The sequence below is a fragment of the Castanea sativa genome, chromosome 3 (assembly GCF_040712315.1).
Source record: "Castanea sativa cultivar Marrone di Chiusa Pesio chromosome 3, ASM4071231v1".
NCBI lineage: Eukaryota > Viridiplantae > Streptophyta > Magnoliopsida > Fagales > Fagaceae > Castanea > Castanea sativa.
In genome coordinates, this window is record NC_134015.1 from 56,225,827 (window position 1) to 56,246,739 (window position 20,913).

At 36.0% G+C, this 20,913-nt stretch overlaps 1 pseudogene; it reads right to left on the minus strand.

The window, feature by feature from the left end:
• Positions 1-2,203: 2,203 nt before the first annotated feature.
• On the minus strand, positions 2,204-7,398 carry LOC142629210 (xylan glycosyltransferase MUCI21-like; annotated as a pseudogene).
• Positions 7,399-20,913: the final 13,515 nt, after the last annotated feature.

A 20,913-nucleotide genomic window follows, 5' to 3' on the forward strand; every position in this document is an offset into this window, starting at 1 on the left:
TACAGTGGACGAATCATCCAGAAATGATGAAAGTTTAACAAGTCCACACAGTGGATGGATCATCCAAGAAAGATGAAAATCTAACAAGTCCACACAGTGGACGGATCATCCAAGAAGGATGAAAATTTAACAAGTCCATAATTTGGAAGGGTCATCCCAAGAGGGATGAAAACTTACCAAGGACACGCAGTGGACGGGTCATCCTATCCAGAACGCAATGTACAGGTCCACAAAATGGACGGATTATCCTCTCAAGGATGAATATATGAGTCCAAAAAGTGGACGGATCATCCTCTCAAGGATGAAATGTATTAGTCAAATTATGAGATGGGCGGATTGATAACTCAATCGTACATACAAGTCCACATTTGGATGGACTCTTACGACATGATTAGATTACCTATTGTACGAGCCATAAATTAACAAATGCACGTCGGATAAAAGCAAATGGATAAAAACAAGCAAATAAGCTAGTTAAAACCTACAAGACGGTTAAAAGCTGTCCTTAACATCTTAAAAAAAAAAAAAAAAACTACTGATGCTATGGGGAGTGCTTTCAAGCTTTCGTTCATCATCGGGTTGATCTTGAGCAGGAGTCTGGCCTTCGTCCGTAAGAGGAGCATTAACAGCAAACGAGTCTTCAATACTCTCTGAATGGACGGAGTGGGCTAATGTTTGCCCTTGGACGTCTATAGAGACGTGGGACACATCTAGATCTAGAAACGAGGCCTTAACCTGACGGAGGGCATCATCAAACCCTTCAGCAAAGGAGCTCCCAAGTTTTGCTAAAAGAAGGTCGGAGTCACGATACTCCTGTATCGCCTCCTCTTTGGCTTCACGGAGTTGATTATTGGCGTCCGTTACCTCCTTTTCTTTATCCTTCAAATTTGTGTTAGCTGCTCCGTCTGCTTCTCTAGCTCTCCTTTGACCTGCTCAGAATAGGTAAGCTTTCTCTCCATGTTGATCTTCCAGGCCTTCAGATCATGAAGCTCGTCCTCCATCAACTTATTCTTCTTCCTAAGTCGGTCCAAGGTTGTCTCATGATTTAGACAATGACCCATCAGCCCTTTCATCATCAACATGGCCTGAAAGCAAAGTCAATATGAATACGATAAAAATTATGAATAAGGAGGGACGGGTTCAAGGCTGAGGACGAGTTTAAAATACCTGAGCAATGGTAAAAAGACCCGTCTCTCCCATCGCCTCTGTAGCATGGTTACCAAGATCCTCATAGTCGTTAACAGTCATGATAGACGATAGCTGTTTTAAGGCATACCCAGAATCTTCTCGCAGGAGGACCGGTGGTTTCTCACCAACAGGAGTTGGACCTTTCATCAAACCTTTACCCTTTCCATGCCCCATGGGAGTGACCGTTCTTTTGGTTTCAGCTTCCAACGCTACGACGAGCTCAAGGGTTGTTTTTTGTTTCTTTTGCTGACGGTCCACTTTCTCTGGTTGCTTCCGTTAGGACGGAACGGATGAACCCATCTCCTTAATCTGTTGACTAGCCTCCTATTTTTTCTTAGCCGCTTGCTGTTTGATGAAGTCTCTTCTTTTGGCAGTGTACATTTCTATAAAGAAAAGACGGATATGCAGCATTAGAAAAGTATGAGCAAAAGAAATTGAAAGCATTTAATGACGGGCTTACGTTTGCGAACTCTAGTGTCGTAACGACGAGCAGCTGAGGTTGGTTTGGGACCTTCACAATACCAATGGAGTGTGTCGAGGGTGACTAATTTAGCCCACGTCCTCTCTTTGAGCTTGGTCTTATTAAAAATCCTCTCCAAAAAACTCCACTGCTCCAGTGAAACTTGCAGACGGTCTCGAGCTGCAAAAGAAGACGTTTAGAGTAACTTACAAAAATAAAAGTAAGGTTTGAGCACACACGGGAATACTAAACTAAGTGCATACCCGATGGAGGCATTATGCCCCATGTTGTGTCGACGGGCATATATTTGTTATCACCTGGACGACACATCCACTCGTCCCCTTCCACGAAAAAATACCTACTCTTCCAGTCCCTATTAGAGTCAGGTGTATCACGCACGAGCCTCAACAACGGGCTCTTAGCCACAAAACTATACATACCTTTTGACTTTGTAATCTCAGTAGGACGGTAACAGTGAAAGAATTCTTCCACCGTCAGCCTTCGTGCACCGTCAGACATGGCCCCATACAAGACCTCCACGCCTATGAAAACCCTCTAGGCGTTTGGGGAGATTTGTGCGACGGATAAACCAAGATACTGAAGGAGTTGACGGTGGAGAGAGCTTAGAGGAAATCTGAGCCCAGCCTTTAGCATTTGCTCATAAACCCCAACACCTTCAACACCTTTATAGTAACATTTCTCGAATTTATAGGGGAGACGAAGTCGGATGTTGTCAGGAATTTGGTACTTGGCCCTAATAGTTTTGAAATGAGATTCTTTGACCGTGGACCTAAAATCATTGACTGTCTACAGGAATAGCATTACGAACTCCCTAAGACCGTCAGGACCAATTACAGATTGGACGGGGGGATCAACACCGTCTAGGCCATCACTAAAAGCCTCCTCTGAACTATCCGACTCCAAACCTTCGTCATCTGAGGAAGGAGAAGTAGCGGACGGATTCCTTTCTTCACTTGAAGTGTCAGAGTCTTTTTGACCTGACAGGAATCCTTCATTGTAGCCCGCCCCATCGCGGACAAACGAGTGATTACTCGACGCACTAGATATTACCTATATATGACGGTAAAACCTAAAACACTGACGGAACTACAGAAAGTGCGAGGATTCGAAAAAGAAAAAGTTCAGTGAAGGGGTATATACCGGATTGAAATCAAGCAGTATGAGACAACGGAGAGATTAGTAGGATGGTACAAGTGCACAAAGTAAACGACGGTGGCACGCCGATTGCAAATTTTCTATGAAAAGGTGAGAATGAAGAAATAGAGCAAAGGGCACAAAATACGAAGGGACGCCTCGCTTAGGGTGAACAGCTAACAGAAGAAAGCCACGTGTCCCTTGTCATAAATAATCCTAGCCAGCCTGTCTTGGTAGGTTACCATGAGAAAGGAAGACTGCCACTCCATGGGTCCGTCTAGTTTGTAGTGACGGACTCAAAGAGTGAGGGGGCAACTGAAGAGGATAAAATAGGAGATGGATTATTCCTTGAAACATGACGGTACGGTATTGACGTGTGGATGGTCGACGGGTCGATGTTACAAGGACACGTAGTGGACGGTTGTAACATCTGGCCTCCATTTGTATTGATTAGACTTTAAGGATTCCTAATCGGAATCAACTTGCATCTTGCGATAAGTCTGATATGGCTTTGCTCGATCTCCATGCAAACGTGAATAAGGAGAGTTCTTGCGTCACACGTTTAACCATAATTAAAAGACTCCTATAAGGAAAAAAAAAACTCTATAAGGTATGAAGAATCGAAGAGGTGCTATCCTAAAAGGAAAGGATTTCCTAGCCAAGGCATGGATGATAACCCTGCACTAATATAAATACCCCAAAACCCTCATCAATCAAGGTACGCATTATTGACTCAATTCTGGTACTTTAGGGTTGTGAAAAGTTCTAACTTGACCTTTGGAGGGTTTTCGGCCGGCACCACACCGATGCTCTCTGATAGGTCTTTATTTTTCATTTTGTAGGTGTTGTTTCGATTTTAGAGTGTGTGTAGCTTATTGATGATTTTTCGGCATCATCAAACATAGTGCCTAGTGGTCATAAGGGTTGGCTCAAAATTAATAATCACATTAAAACCAACCTTTTCGTATTCAAATTTTACTTAATTTTGTTTGAAATATCAAGTACACGTCCTGTACCACCATTACGATGAATCAACACAAGAATTGGCCTAGATTTTGAAGGGTTAGATTTAGAGAGATGGTTTTGGTTTGGAATTGGGCCCACATGCTTTGTCAATTAAGGCATGAAAATGTGTGAACTTTTTTAGTTTGGTATTAATTTAGGGTCCATAGTGATCAAACCATGTGATATAATACTCACACTGGCAAAAATGAAACGTGTTAGGGATGGAGCTAAAAATTTCAATTAGAGGGAGCGACTTTACTGTTGATTGTGTGCAACAGTTTCAACTTGACTTTGCTACTACTTGGCTGCTAAATTTAGTACCAAAAGACTTTGTAAAAAATGTTATGAAAAAGTTTGTGATTATAGTATTATGCTTAAAAGAATCAATGACATTGTTTAAAGGAAACAAAATGTAATTGTATATAATAAAATTGCTAAAATTAATACACATGTGTATATATATATTTAAATATTAGGGGAGGCCATTACCCACCCTGATCTAACGGTAATTCCGTCCGTGCAACGAGTAATAGTATCATTATTAAAGTTTATGATAGGATGTTTCAGTGAAAGTACGTAATATTTTTGTGTATTTACTAACTCACCAATCCTGAACCTTTGATATTACAGTACAACATCTTGATCAGGGAGGATTGAATTGATGGTGATGATAAAGCCATCATTGAGGTCATGGAAGATGTTTCCAGTAAATCCGCTAGCGTTGAATACTAAGGCTGGGCCAGAGTTAGATTTCAAATTTTGGGCCTGGTGGGCCTGAGATGTGGGTTACCTTACCCCTTGGGTTCTGAGATATGGTTTACTTCCTAACTATTTAAAGTATTTTTATTCGTGTTTTTGCACAAACATTTTTTTTTTTAAGAGTGCAAAGTGAATAACCTGTTCTACGAAGTACTCAATGACAATATTCTTTATACAAGTAGCTGTAGCTGAAGCTGTAGGCCTGTAGCAGAAGAAGGCAATCAAAATCAAAATGGTCAAAAACCTCCTCATTCTCAAAGCTTTAAAAAAATTCTATTCCCCACTAATTAGTTACCTTTCACTTTTTCCTTTCCGCTTAACAGGTAGCTACTTTGCCCCGTTTCTCTGTTTTTTATTCCAATCGGGAATACACAATTCATTCCATAACTGTTTTTTTTTCAGCAAAATTTTACCCTTGTTTTATATTATTTAAGGTAAATACTATTTTAGCCTCTAAACTTTATTAAAAGTTTTTTTTTCATTCCTAAACTTTGGTAAGTTCTTTTTTCATTCTTAAACTTTGTAAACAGTTTTTTTTTTTTTTTTTTTTTTTTTTTTTTTTTTTTTTTTTTTTTTTTTTTTTTTTTTTTCAGTAGTTTAAAGAGAAAAAAATTGGGATGAAAAAAAAAAAACTTTAAGACTGAATTGTAGAATAGTTTTGTATTAATTTGCAGAAACTCGAACACAATTTCGAACTTGCTAGGAGGTAAGGTGCTTCAATGTTTGCAAGAGATAGAATGCCCTTTTTTATTACCACTATTTAAGATTGAATTGTAGTAAAAAGTTGCCGGACCTATATCAATGTCTATCATAAAATAACTTATTCGGTTATATTCATTCATTTTTAGCTACTGGGTTCTAGTTAGTTCAAACTGCAGATTCCAATTAGCTTAATTAGTTAAGTTTATTGTAGTTGAATAAGAGATATGAAGTTTGATTCTTGCCTATTCCAAAAATCAATCGGTGTGTCTTAGTCGGACGTCATTGGTTGGAACTCAAAAAAAAAATCCTTATCCAAATTCGAGTTTTTAAATGCAACTATTAGGAAATAATTACATGAGAATCAAAACATTAAAATGGAGATGGTCCCTTGTATTATTTTAGAGGACCTTTCCGAATTCTTGTTAGCAAATAATTACATGAGAAGAATATTCAAACGAAGATAGTTCCTCATATTTTATAAGAGGACCAAGTCATGAATCAATGAATGTAGTTGCATTTGCAATTTGAAATTTGAGACGTAGCAAAAAAATTGGTGAAAATTTGGCGAAATTACCACATTAAAGGTCATTACATTTGGTAAATCGAAGTAATGAATGTAGACTCTCTTCTTCTTCTTCTTTTTTCCTTTTCTTTGTTATAAATAATTTGAACAGTAATCAAAGGTGAGAGATTTGAACTATAGTTCTCCTAATAAAGAAGAAAAAGATATACTATCTAGTTACAAAACTCTTGACAATGACAATAGGCATTAGGAATATCAAATAAAATGATAGTAGTTCTCCTAGTAATAATTTTTTTTGAAAATTTAGTAATTAAAGGGGCTAGCTGCATTTAGAGTCGAGATTTTTGCGCTAATGAAACCTAAATAGATTAAATGCCATACTTTTACACACAATTATCATTTCACATAGGTTCTTCTTTTGCAATTTGCTAACTTTGTCTACTTTTGCAATTTGCTAACATGAACAATACTACAAAAAAGAAAAGAAAAAAAAAAGTCAACAAACAATAATAGAAAAAATGATTCAAATTCTATCTCTATCTAGAAATTTTAGTGCCTTAATCTTGATAGATAATGTATAGACTTTAAAGACAGTATTACCTAGCTTTTCTGCAAGTCCTCTTGACAAAAGTTTTTGTGAATGTAATGAAATCTCTATTCAATTTTCTTGGTAAATTTCCATGTCTGTGTTAAGTCCTTCCAAATCAACTCCCAACAACTCTATTAACCATTTACCATCAATGAGAAAAAGAACATTTTTTTTTCGTTAGCCAATCCACTTTCACCATCGTACTAAAAATTCCAAGGGGGCTAGGACCCACCACTTTGGACAATATATCAATCATGTAACATACCATGGATTAATTGACCCGCAAGACCATCTGTTAGGGCAACACAATTCATGAGAGAACAAAACTACATCAATGCATTTTATGAATTCTTCTATAAATTTTTTTTATTTAAAAAACCCCATTTTATGAATAATAAGTTGGTACCCCTCCAGTATTAATGAGTTGGCAAGCATATTTCTACAAATCTACGCGTAAATTAATATATTTTCATAATAAATAAATTGAATATTATATTGCAATATTTGAATGGTTAATGTTTGGGGTAATTTTGATTTTACCCCATAATGTTTGAATTTAAGTCATTTTGTTATTATGTTGTGATGAGGTAAGTGACATTTTTTCATTAATAATTACGTTGTTTTGAACCTTATTAAATCCATGTAAGATATTATTTTGACTACATTGCAATCTACGGTGATGAAGAGGAAGATGAAGCCATCATTGAAGTTATTGAAGATATTTCCAGTGAGCCCACCCGCACTGAATACTATTGCTAGGGCCTATGTGCTGGATTTCACATTTTGGGCCTAATGGACATGAGAAGAGGGTTATCTCTTTGATTCGAGGCATAGTGTGTGTCTCATGTTTTCACGAATCTGGCCGAACTTTTTCCACCATGGGCTTTCGTGGGATCGAGGTTATGGGGTCCACTAGAATAGAACAAATGTTAGGTCCAGTACTGTTGGGCTATTGATGGTCAAAATGTCATAGTGTTTGTGAGAACTGTCACAGCTGATTTCTTTTGATTCTGGCATGCTACTCGCGAGTGTTTCCTATTTGCAAGCATGAAGAATTTGACAACAAAACCAAAAAAATAAGCTTTGAACCACAACACTATTTCAACTTGTCAACCAAATTTATTACATAAGACAATTTTATTTTAGAGAAATATTATGTTTATAATGTTTTTACAACACTTTCATAATAAATCATAAGCAGCAAGTTGTTATTGGTTCTAATTTGAATCTAAAATTTAAATTACTTTTTTGCCATCTATAACAACCTACCACTTAGAATTTGTTGTAACAATATTGTGAAAATGTTGTAAATATTAAAATAGAAAAAGGTCAACATGGTGGAACAAGCGGAGTAAAGAAGAAAGAAGAAAAGACTAAAGGGGAGTCCACATGTCAGAGAAGCAAGAAGAAGAAAATAGAGGAAATGACAGATGTCTCCACGTGCCAGAGAAACAAGAAGAAACAAATAGAAGTGACAGATGTCATATTGTAATTGGATGTATTAATAATTAGTTCGTTAGCTTTTTTTTTTTTGGTAGAAATTTGTTAGCTTCTATTAGCCCTTGTTTCGTGTATATGAAGCACAGGAGATAATTATTTTTAACTACTTCATTTTTCTTTAATCAAAGAAAATATTCAGTTTTTCTCTGTTTCTAATATGGTATCAAAGCACATTTTTTGAATCTTTTCTCTTTTTCTCAGTTCCCAAACAGAATTTAGAGCTTTGTTTTGCTTTTCCTTTCTCATCTATGGCTTCAGATTCCACAACCAACACTCAATCTCAAACTGCACATTTAGTACCTGCTACAAATGCAATGATAGCACATGAATATGCAAATAATCCTTTCTTTCTTCATGCGAATGAAAATCCAAGTTTCATGCTCACATCGCAACCACTCACTAGTCCAAAAAATTACATGAGTTAGGCGCGATCTGTGTTTTTGGCTCTAAGTTCGAGAAACAAATTTGGCTTTGTGGATGGATCAATTGCTGAGCCTGATTCATCTTCTTCACTGTATAATTCTTGGAGTAGATGCAATACCACAGTGCTTGCTTGGTTAACGAATTCACTTAGTCCTGGATTTGAAGGCTAGTGTTATGTACATCAATAATGCCAGAGATTTGTGGATTGATCTCAAAGATAGGCTATGTCAGGGTAATACTCCAAGGTTGTTTGAGCTTGGGAAGGAAATTGCACATCTTGCACAAGGATCACTTTTAGTAAGTTCTTAATTTACGAAATTCAAGACCTTGTGGGATGAATATGCTAATTACCAGCCTTTTACAATTTGTACATGTGCTTGTACTTGTGGTTCTAAGTCTTCTCAACTTGATGCTCATCATAAGGAGCATGTTTTTAGGTTTTTGATGGGATTGAACGATGGTTATGGTCATGTCATAAGTCAAATTTTACTAATTGAACCTTTGCCCTCTCTTAGCAAAGTGTGTTCTCTGTTCTTGCAAGAAGAGAAGAGAAGAAACATTGGTCAAAGTTTCAACATGATTCAGTCAGGTGATGCAGCTGCTATGTATGTGAATAATAGCAGAGTTTTTCTTGGTCATCAAGGACAAAAGAATGGTTTTAAAGGGGGTAATGGCAAGAAAGATAGGCCTATATGCACCTATTGTGGCTTCACTGGACACATAGCTGATAAATACTATAAGCTTCATGGTTTCCCTCCTGGTTACAAGCAAAAGGAGGTAACAAAGCCATGGCAAATTAGGTTGCTTCAATGCAAAACACAGGAAGTGGTGGATTTGATCCAAGTGTGCATTCTGTTTTCTTGCCTAGAGGAGCTTTGCAAGGTGCTGGTGTTCTATCAGACCTGGCTTCACAGAACCACGTTGGTCACACTGGTGGAGGTTCTTTTGTGCAAGCAAGTCCACAGCTATCACTATCACAGGCTTAATGTGAGCAATTTCTGAATTTTCTGAAATGCCATATGGCTCCTGGATCAGGCAATGATGCTCAGACTAGTCATCAAGCTGCTTCTGTTATGACTTCTTACCCTTCTATTCCACATCCTTTACCTTCCACATCATCTTCTCCTCCTACTTCATCAAATTTCTCAAGTAATTCTTTCTGGATTCCACCTAATCTTTCCCATTCTATCTTTGCTACTCAAGTAGTTGATAGGCAAGCATATAAATCCAATACTTGGATAATTGATACAGAAGCAACAGACCACATGGTTCATTCTGTTGCTCCACTGACTTCAATTACTTCAATAGTCAATACTTTTGTCTATTTGCCTAATGGGGAACAAGCCTTAGTCATACATATAGGCACAGTGCACATCTCTTCTACTTTAATTTTAACTGATGTCTTGTGTGTGCCCTCTTTTACATTCAACTTGATTTCTGTTAGCAAACTCACAAAATCACTTTGTTTTTGCCTAATTTTTCTTGGTGATTGTTGCTTTATTCAGGACCTTGCTCAATGGAGCACGATTGGTCTGGGTAAAGCACACAATGGTCTATTTCTACTGCAAGATTCAGGTTGTAGATCTTCTGCATCTGTACTTGCTATTGCTGTTACTTCTGTTTCTTCATCAGATTTGTGGCATAGTAGATTAGGACACCCTTCTCATTCTAAAATTCAATTGTTGAAGCAACATGTACATGATGTTAATATCAATAAAACTGCTTCTTGTTGTGATATTTGCCATTTTTCAAAATAGAAGAAACTTCCTTTTACAACTAGCACTCATGTTTCAACTAATCCTTTTGATTTACTTCATTGTGATCTTCGGGGTCCTTTTGCTGCAAGCACTGTTGATGGTTTTAAATTTTTCTTAACAATTGTGGATGATTTTACTAGATGCACTTGGGTGTATTTGCTCAAACATAAGTCTGAAACACAAGTGTATCTTCCACAATTTACTTCTATGGTGTCTACCCAGTTTAATTGCAAAGTCAAATCTATAAGGAGTGAAAATGGAACTAAATTCTATCTTAAGGATTTCTTCCAATCAAATGGGATTTTGCATCAATTAACTTGTGTTGATACCCCTCAACAAAATACTGTTGTTGAGAGGAAACACCAACACATTCTCAATGTTGCACGAGCCTTAAGGTTCCAATCACAGCTTCCATTATGTTTTTGGGGAGATTGCATTCTAATTGCTATTTACCTCATTAATAGACTTCCATCCAAGTCATTAGGTAACAAAAGTCTATATGAGCTTCTTTTTAAATCAGCACCATCTTATAATCATCTCAAATGTTTTGGTTGTTTATGTTTCATTTCAACTTTACCTCACAATAGAGATAAATTTGCACCTAGAGATAGGAAATGTATGTTTTTAGGCTATCCCCAGGGCATTAAGGGCTATAAGGTTCTTGATCTCACTTCCAATTCTGTTCACATATCCAGAAACATCATTTTCTATGAGCATATTTTTCCTTTTTCCCTTTCCTCACAACCATCTGTGAGAGACCGCGCCCCCGGCCCCCTTTTTATAGAGTGTTAAGCCAAACCCACGTGAATGGGTAGAGTCGTGTTATTGCCTCTCAAAATAGAGATTCGATTAGTTATATTTTCCTCTTTAGATTAAGGGTTTTATAATGGAGTCGCCACTTATTTAATTATTGGAAAAATAAGAAAACCAAAATTGAAAAATTTCTCATTTTATTAATTTTCAATTGAATTTACATTGATTATAGGAAAATTACATGGCTTTGGTCCTAGATACAATCAAAGATAAAGTACATGACTTTGTTTCCTAGTTACAATCTAAAATTGAAAATTACATAGATAAGCATTTGATCTACTAACCCTTGATCTAAGTTTGGAGGCTATGTTACAAGGTGTGAAGGTGTTAGGCACCCACCTTACCCAGTGAAATCGGTCTTCTAGACTATGGTGGCCAACATTCATATCACATCATCTAATATGTTATCAATCAATTTGCATGTTAAATTTAATGTGTGTGCATGTGATAAACCCTAATTCAATTTATTAAGCATTGCATTTGGATTTGAAAAATAAATTATAGTGAATGTGTGTGGATGGTGATATCCTAGATTCAAGGATTTGAAAGAATTATAAAACAAACATGTTTTTCATATTTTTGATGTGGATTTAAGATCAAAACTTGTGTTTATGCATGAACATGTGACGAACAACAAAGAACATGTGGAAAACACATAAAAAAATTTAAGACCATTCAAACATATTCAAGAGAATTTAAATAATTACTATCATGCTTTAATCCTAAATTCTCATCATAGCAATATAAAAAAACAAGTTAGGGAAAGTGATTATACCTTCATTCAATATCCATATGGTGGATGAGGAGACTTTTGAGGGAGGTTTTAAGGGTAGAGGAAAAGAAGAGTTAGGAGAGGAAAAGTGAGTCTCACTCAATACCTTGAGTCTCAAGAAGATCAAGATATAACAAGACTACACAACTTCCTAGAACTCAAGAGAGGAGAATAGAGGGGGTTTTTTGTGTCTTGGAAAGAAGGAGATGTGTGAGGTTTATATAGTAGTGGTGGAGGAAATATGAATGGAAGGCCATTAATGAGAGTTGGCAAAGAATCATGAACCTAGACCTCATTTTAGTCTTAGGGAAAATCTGGAGCATTAAATGCAGAGATAGGTGGGAGTGTGGAGCAAGCCAAAATTCGGTTTTCCAGTAGCTACTGTAACAGCCTGTAGAGCCAACTTCAAAAAATCATATCTAACTCAATCTGATCGGAATTATCTCGTTCTTATGCTCAAATTGAAGCCCCGGATGTCTAGTTTCTAGGAAAATTAACCTTATTCACAAATTCAAAATATTCTGAGAGATATCGATGAAATAGTGAGCAGAGGTCATTTGTTAGAAAATGGTTTCAGCACAATTAACATTAATAGGTTCTAAATTAGTTTCCAATTAACATTAATAGGCTCCAATCACTCCCATTTCAGACTTAATTGATTCCAAGTTTACTCTAATTAAAAGATAATTGCACAAATTACTCATTGAATAATTAATGTTTAATTATCTAGTTAATTAGGTGTGTGCAACCCTACCATAAAATGTAGTCCTAACCAATCAAATTATGACACATCATTGATCTCAAATTGATTATACATATAACCGATTGAAATCAATTATTCATAATCACATATGGTCGGACTCAATTTTTGATAGTGCATCCCAGTCATTAAGACTTGATTTGATGATAACTTTCAATCTGGTGGTTCGATTAAGGCTTATAACTAGTCGATTTGATCGTTACAACATCAAGATCATTTTGGTGAAATGAGATTAAGGATCTAATTACTAGAATCAAGATGCATATTTTCAAGGCAAAATTACCCTTTTACCCTTCATGTGAGGTTAAATGCGAGCTGCAAAATGAGGTGTCAACAGAATGTCCCTCATTAACAGAGCTTAAAGAGCAAATGTCAATGTATGAAAAAGACACCTAACTTTGCAATCAGTATTTAACCGTGATGAATGCAGATAAGAATGCGGACTGTCATGTAGTAGATCAAAATGTGGACCGAATCTTCGGGGAGATTGCCTACGTACCTCTTGGTGAAAGGATTAGGTCCTAACGTAGTTCATACATGCGGCATTTTTTTTTTTTTGGGAAAAAAAAATGAGTACAAGAGATGTTTACCAGTGGTCACAACAAAATAAGGATTTTAGTCGTGATCTTGGATTTCAGACATGCTTCCCAGAGGTTTGATGGATTTGAAGTTTTGGACGTGCTTCCCAGAGATCCATGGATTTGAAATTTGGACGTGCTTCCTAGAGGTTCGATGGATGTCCAATTGAACTTTGGACGTGCTTCCCAGAGATCCGATGGATTGAAGTTTAGACATGCTTTCCAAAGATCCAATGGAATTAAATTTTGGATGTGCTTCCTAGAAGTCCGATGGAATTGAATTTTGGACGTGCTTCTCAGAGGTCCGATGGATTGAAGTTTGGACGTGCTTCCCAGAGGTCCGATGGAATTGAATTTGGAAATTTTTAATGAAGATTTGTTCATTGGAGATTTTTCCTTTGGAATATGGTTTTGGAGATTTTTCCTTTGAAAAATGAAGATTTTTCCTTTTGAAAATTTGTTCATAGAGATTTTTCCTTTGAAAAATGGAGATGTTTCCTTGAAGATTTGTTCGTGGAGATTTTTCCACTAAAATTTTGAAAAATTTTAAGAAGATTTTTTCATGGAGATTTTTCCTTTGGAATATGGTTTTGGAGATTTTTCCATAAAAAATTGAGATTTTTCCTTTGAAAAGTGGAGATTTTTCCTTTTGAAGATTTGCTCATGAAGATTTTTCCTTTGAAAATGGATATTCTTTTATGATCAAAAAGTGAAGAAGATGAAGATGGACTAGAAATGATGAAGATTTATTCATGAGGTAAGAATGATGAGAATAACTTTAGCTGGAAGTTGATGTGGATTGCTGGATAAGTCCTTGTTTAATTCCTGCAAAATGATAATTTCAATTAGCAATGGGTTTATTCATTGAAATGAATTCGAAGTACTTACCCAATGCCCCTAGTTTGGGGCATATTCCATGCTTAGATTGAAGCTGAATTCATTTGATGTTGTGACTATTGGAAAACATGAAAGAAGATCATGGTTCGCCATCCTTGGTTCTTGCAAAAAGGCTTTCTTTCTCTAGCTTGTTAGAAACCAATTATCGTGAAATTTTTTTTGGCCAATGTCCCTAGTGTGGACATGCTTGCAAGAAAAATGGATTGATACCTCAAATGAAAACATGATTTCATGCGAAAAGGACATATCTGCACACAATATAAATAGGTCAATGCCCTAAGTTTGAGCATGCTTGATGCAAAACAAATGAGCTTAGCCTAACATGCACCCAAACAATTTTGTCACATTGTTTTGAATTTGTTCCCCAAGATTTTTAGGTGATTGGGATCGAGCCTTTGAAAGGCTGCCTATGTACCTCTCTTGCAGAGGATCAGGTCAAGACGTAGTTCAAGAACTGGATTTTGAAAAATAATGATTTTTTTTTTTTTGTTGTGAAAATGGGATTTCTCTTTCTCTCTTCTTCTTCTCCTTCTTTTTTTTTTTAAATTTTTTTTATGAACACGAGGTGATCCCTTGAACAACCATTTTGGCAAATCAAAGTGTTTAAGAATCAAACAAATCTCTTTGATTAGGAAGTATCAAGATTATTAAACTCATGTAATCAAATTTGCTTCTTCCTTTTGAACATCGTCAGATTGAGTCTCCAAAGGCAATCAAGAAATGAAATGTGACAATATTTAGGAATCACATTGTTGAGTGCAAACAAGGAGAGTGCTCCAAGTTTGAAAGTTCTTTTGAGTCATTTGAGAATTTTTCTTCTTGGACATATCATCCAGGGGTTTGACAATTTTAAGCATTTTTCCTTTTTAATTCAAGAGAAAATAATATTAGAGTTTAAGATGTGTCTACAACTAGCAAGACTTCAACGAGGTCTTTACTCATGGGTTGTAATGTAGGCTGGGTTTGGGTTATGAAATGAAAGATATAAAATACTCAAAATTCCCTATGATGTTTCCCCCAAGTATGCATTACTCAAAAATCAAGTATTGGAGGAGTTTTCTCATTTCTTCTTTGTCATCTTCTCACTTGTCTTCATTGGTCACTTGTATCAACATTTGTTTTTATGCTCATTCCTCTTGAATCATACCTCTAGACTTTCATCTTGTAAAATTCTTCCCTTTTTAGTTTGCATCTTCAAGTTTCCAACTTGGTAGGTTTTTCCAATTTTTTCTTTTCTTTGGCCCTGACTTTTGCCTAGATCACCCTTTTGGGTTTTCAGCCTAGCGGGCGTTTTTTTTTTTTTTTTTTTTTTTTTTTTTTAAATCTCTTGATTGAATGAACTTTTGGGGACCTTTTTCCTTCCTTGTTTTTCTCAGATTAAGTCATTTTGATGCACTCTTTAGACTTCTTTCTTTCCTAGATGCACTTGCACCTTTCTATTCTTGATAAATCTTTTCCTTTTTTGATGAACCCTCTTTTAGATGAATCTTGTATTCCTCTTGGCATGATGAATATTAGGCTCTTCAAACTTGATGCACACTAGAATTCCATTTCTCTTTTCCTTGATTGAACGAAACCTCATTTTTCTTTGATAATCTATTATCTTTAGCTTAATGAATTATCTACTTGTCTTTCATGTCTTCTAGGAGAGATTTATCAATTAGCTTCAAAGTTACAAGGTTGACTCCTCCTCAACATGAGATTAAAGCATGCATACTTTGGTTTTTCCCACCCTAGGTTTGGATTTTAGTGGGTTCATATGAAAAAGAGGCTAAGTGTTTAAAGGCTCAAATAAGCTAGCAATGGATAATGATCATTCTAGGTATTAGGGAATAATCTTGTTTAATCAAAGATGGCCTCCCATCCCTAGTAATGCTTGCTTGTAAGCACAGTGACTTAAGCTCTTTTATTAAATTCATCTTAAAAGAAAAAGTATGAATGCTCTAATGTTGTGAACAAAAGATCTTTGAAAATTGGATCAAGTGCATGGATTCTTGGGATTTTCTGATGGATGAATTCTTTTTGATTGCCTTTTAAGACCATTTCTTCGTATATTCTAAGTCGAGTAGTAAAAGTCTTTACATGGATCAAATGAAATTAATCATTCCTTATTACAAGTTGATTGCTCAAGCCTTTAAACATCAAGATTTAGAAAATATTTTGTCCAAGGGATCCTCATGTACCATTTTGAAAAGGAGACTTCTTTTTTTTTTTTTTTTTTAATCTTGAAATCATTGAAAGAAAAAATTGGGCCTTTTTGAAAAAGTCACTAGGAAGTTCAATGCCCTAGTTCAAAGACTTGTTTTTTAAAATGACTCAAAGGCCCAATGCCCCTAGTCCAAACACTTTCTTATTTGAAATTTTTTTTTGATTTTTTAAAATATATAAATGAAAAAAGTACATTAAATGCTACATGGATTTTTAGAATTCAAAGAAACATAGAAACATGGAATAAAAAACAGACTTTAAGCTTAATCATGATGTTGCAAACCAAATGTGGAGTGAGGCAAAGTTGGGCCACTTGCTTCTTCTTGGTCCATTTAGGATGCTTGAGACTTGGTATGCTTAAACCTTGATTATGATCTTTTGGTATTTGCTTGAAATGACTTGGGTTTGCACTTGGAAGGCTTGAACCTTGATTATGATCTTTTGGTATTTGCTTAAAATGGCTTGAACATTGATTATGATCTTTTGGAAGGCTTGAACCTTACACTTGGAAGACATGCATCTTGTGAGCTTTTGGCCTTTGATGTTGGTCATGCGTATACACCTTTGATGGGCTCAAGTGGTGGGCTTAGAATGATTCAAGAAACAATTTTGGGTTTCTATACCAAGTAGACTTTAATCATAGGCTTTTAGGCTTGAAATTATTCACAGCATACAAGGTTCAAACAATTATGATGGGCTCAAGCGTTGGACTTGGGCTCATCATGGTTCAAACAACAGTTAAACACATGCATAATGCAATGCAATTTACATGGACCGACCTAAAGGTAGGTTCTATGGATCATTACAAAATGGGTAGAAGGTAGGTTAAAGGTTTCTACAAGCTAGGACGTCGTACCTCCCAACTTGTGATGCCAGGAGTGTCGCGTTGGTCCAAACTGTACGGTTTGTCCCTATGAACCACCATGGCATAACCATGATGATCATTGTCGTAGTGGGTGGTAGGTTCACCACTGGGTATGTGAGTCTCAGGAAGACCACAATCCACGGCTAATACTACCGGGCTAGCACACAAATAAAATAAATTTTATTCAAGCAAATGATGCATGACATGACATCTTAGACATATTATATACAAAAAGCAATAAAAAAACAATGATATAGTTGGCCACCATAACCTAATTGAAACTTAGCCCTCAATATCCCAGCGGAGTCGCCACTATGAGAGACCGCGCCCCTGGCCCCCTTTTATAGAGTGTTGGGCCAAACCCACGTGAATGGGTAGAGTCGTGTTATTGCCTCTCAAAATGGAGATTTGGCTAGTTATATTTTCCCCTTTAGATTAAGAGTTTTACAATGGAGTTGCCACTTATTTAATTATTGAAAAAATAAGAAAACTAAAATTGAAAAATTCTTCATTTTATTAATTTTCAATTGAATTTACATCAATCATAGGAAAATTACATGACTTTGGTCCTAGATACAATCTAAGATAATGTACATGGCTTTGTTTCCTAGTTACAATCTAAAAATTGAAAATTACATGGATAAGCATTTGATCTACTAACTCTTGATCTAAGTTCGGAGGCTATGTTACAAGGTGGGAAGGTGTTAGGCACCCACCTTGCCTGGTGAAACTGGTCTTCTAAACTATAGTGACCAACATTCATATCACATCATCCAATATGTTATCAATTAATTTGCATATTGAATTTAATGTATGTGCATGCGATAAATCCTAATTCAATTTATTAAGCAATGCATTTGGATTTGAAAACTAAATTCTAGTGAATGTGTGTGGATGGTGATATCCTAGATTCAAGGATTTGAAAGAATTATAAAACAAACATGTTTTTCATATTTTTGATGTGGATTTAAGATCAAAACTAGTGTTTATGCATGAACATGTGACGAACAATCAAAAACATGTGAAGAACACATAAAAACATTTAAGAACATTCAAACATATTCAAGAGAATTTAAATAATTACTGTCATGCTTTAATCCTAAATTCTCATCGTGGCAATACAAAAAAATAAGTTAGGGAAAGGGATTATACCTTTATTCAATATCCATATGGTGGATGAGGAGACTCTTGAGGGAGGTCCTAAGGGTGGAGGAAAAGAAGAGTTAGGAGAGAAAAAGTGAGTCTCACTCAATATCTTGAGTTTCAAGAAGACCAAGATATGACAAGACTACTCAACTCCCTAGAACTCAAGATAGGTGAAGGGAGAGGTTTTTTTGTGTCTGGGAATGAAGGAGAGGAAAGGTTTATATAGTAGTGGTGGAGGAAATATGAATGGAAGACCATTAATGAGGGTTGACAAAGAATCATGAACCTAGACCTCATTTTAGCTTAGAGGAAATCTGGAGCATTAAATGCAGAGATAGGTGGGAGTGTGGAGCAAGCCAAAATTCGGTTTTCCAATAGCTACTGTAACAGCCTGTAGAGCCAACTTCAAAAAATCATATCTGACTCAATTCTGATCGGAATTGTCTCGTTCTTATGCTCAAATTGAAGCCCCGGATGTCTAGTTTCTAGGAAAATTAATCTTATTCACAGATTCAAAATATTATGAGAGATATCGATGAAATAGTGAGCAGAGGTCATTTGTTAGAAAATGGTTTCAGCACAATTAACATTAATAGGTCCTAAATTAGTTTCCAATTAACATTAATAGGCTCCAATCACTCCCATTTCAGACTTAATTGATTCCAAATTTACTCTAATTAAAAGATAATTGCACAAATTACTCATTGAATAATTAATGTTTAATTATCTAGTTAATTAGGTGTGTGCAACCCTACCATAAAATGTAGTCCTAACCAATCAAATTATGACACATCATTGATCTCAAATTGATTATACATATAACCGATTGAAATCAATTATTCATAATCACATATGGTCGGACTCAATTTTTGATAGTGCATCCCAGTCATTAAGACTTGATTTGATGATAACTTTCAATCTGGTGGTCCGATTAGGGCTTATAACTAGTCGATTTGATCGTTACAACATCAAGATCATTTTGGTGAAATGAGATTAAGGATCTAATTACTAGAATCAAGATGCATATTTTCAAGGCAAAATTACCCTTTTACCCTTCATGTGAGGTTAAATGCGGGTTGCAAAATGAGGTGTCAACACCTTCCTTTTCTTATTTAGATGATTTCATTTTTCCTCATTGTATTACTCACTGTTTACTCATACTCAAGGGACTTCCTTCATAGGGCTTTTGGTGTATGTTGATGATATTTTACTTATTGGAAACAATCCTGATTGTGTGAACAATTTGAAGAAGTTATTGGATGATAGATTTGGTTTAAAAGACCTTGGTTCTTTGAGGTATTTCTTAGGTCTTGAGGTGGCAAGGACTAGTGCAGGTATCGGTTTGACACAAAGAAAATATGCACTTGAAATTTTGAAGGATGCTGGTTTTCTAGGATCAGAGCCAGTTAAATTTCCTATGGAGCAAAATCTAAGGCTTTCAAAATATGAAGGGAAGATGTTAGCAGACCCTGGGATGTACAGAAGGTTAATTGGGAGACTACTATACTTAACTTTGACACGGCCTGACATCACTTATGTTGTGCATAGGTTGAGTCAGTTTGTCTCAAAACCCAGAGAGCCTCACTTACTGGCTGCTCATAGAATACTTCGGTATATTAAAGGATCTCCAGGTAAGGGACTTTTCTTCTCAAGTACCTCTGATTAACACATTAAGTCCTTCTGTGACGCTGATTGGGTTGGGTGCCTTAATACAAGGAGGTCACTGACAGGGTATGCAGTGTATTTGGGAGAGAGTTTGATAGCATGGAGATCAAAGAAACAAGGAATAGTTTCAAGATCATTAGCAGAGGCTGAGTATCGGGCAATGGCCAGTGTAGCATGTGAAATAACCTGGGTACTTCAATTACTTAAGGATTTAAAAATTGAGCACCCCAAACCAGCTATACTCTTTTGCGATAATCAAGCAGCCTTGTATATAGTTGCTAATTCAGTCTTCCATGAGAGGACTAAGCATATTGAGGTAGACTGTCATCTGGTTCGAGACAAAATTCTGGAAGGAATGATTAAAACCTTTCATGTGAATTCAAATGCTTAGGTAGCTGATGTATTTACCAAAGCTTTAGGCTTCACTTCTTTCACAAGATTGACACAGAAGTTGGGCTTGCAAGATATTTTCATGCCAAAGCTGTTGCCAAAGGAGTTACTGCCTGAAACTCCTGAAACTCATCTTCAAGTCCATGATCTTCCAGTTCAGGACTTGAGGGGGAGTATTAAAATAAAAGAAGGTCAACACGGTGGAACAAGCCGAGTAAAGAAGAAAGAAGGAAAGACTAAAGGGGAGTCCACGTGTTAGAGAAGCAAGAAGAAGAAAATAGAAGAAATGACAGATGTCTCCACGTGCTAGAGAAACAAGAAGAAGCAAATAGAAGTGACAGATGTCATATTGTAATTGGATGTATTAATAATTAGTTAGTTAGTTATTTTTTTGGTAGAAATTTGTTAGCTTCTATTAGCCCCTGTTTCGTGTATATAAAGCACATGAGATAATTATTTTGTAACTACTTCATTTTTCTTTAATCAAAGAGAATATTCAGTTTTTCTCTATTTCTAATAGTAAACATAACATTTTTTTTAACATGATCCATTATAAGCTTGACCTAACCTTCCGGAACACCCAATTTTAACATGATCCTTTGTAAAAAAGCCCACTCTACTCTATCATAAGTCTTACTAACATCCAACTTTAACGCCAAACTACCTCTCTTTCCCTTCTTTTTGCAATGCATGGCATGAAGAGCTTCATAAGCAACAAGAATATTGTCTGTAATGAGTCGTCCAAGGACGAAAGCACT